Here is a 336-nt window from a genome sequence, read left to right as displayed (position 1 = left end):
TTTTTTTTTTTTTTTTTTTTTTTTTTTTTTTTTTGGGTGATGTTTTGTTTATTTATTTTTTTGTTTGTTTCGCTTCGCTCCTCTTTCTTTGTTTGTTTTTTCTTTCCTGTTTTCTCCTTTTTCTCTCTTTTTCTTTGTTTAATTTATTGTCTTGCATTCTATCCATTTTATTCATATTATTCTTCTTTATTTAATGTTTTTTCTTTATTTATTTTATTTTTTAATATATTTTATTGATTTTGTTTTTTTATTTGTTTGATTTGTTTCATTTATTTATTTTGCCGCGTCGTTCTGAGTTTGTTGTATTACATTTCGAGTTGTTGCTGCTGTTGCTGC

Source organism: Eimeria mitis, genomic scaffold, assembly GCF_000499745.2.
Source record: "Eimeria mitis Houghton genomic scaffold, Emh_scaff2099, whole genome shotgun sequence".
NCBI lineage: Eukaryota > Apicomplexa > Conoidasida > Eucoccidiorida > Eimeriidae > Eimeria > Eimeria mitis.
This window is presented reverse-complemented; position numbering follows the sequence as displayed.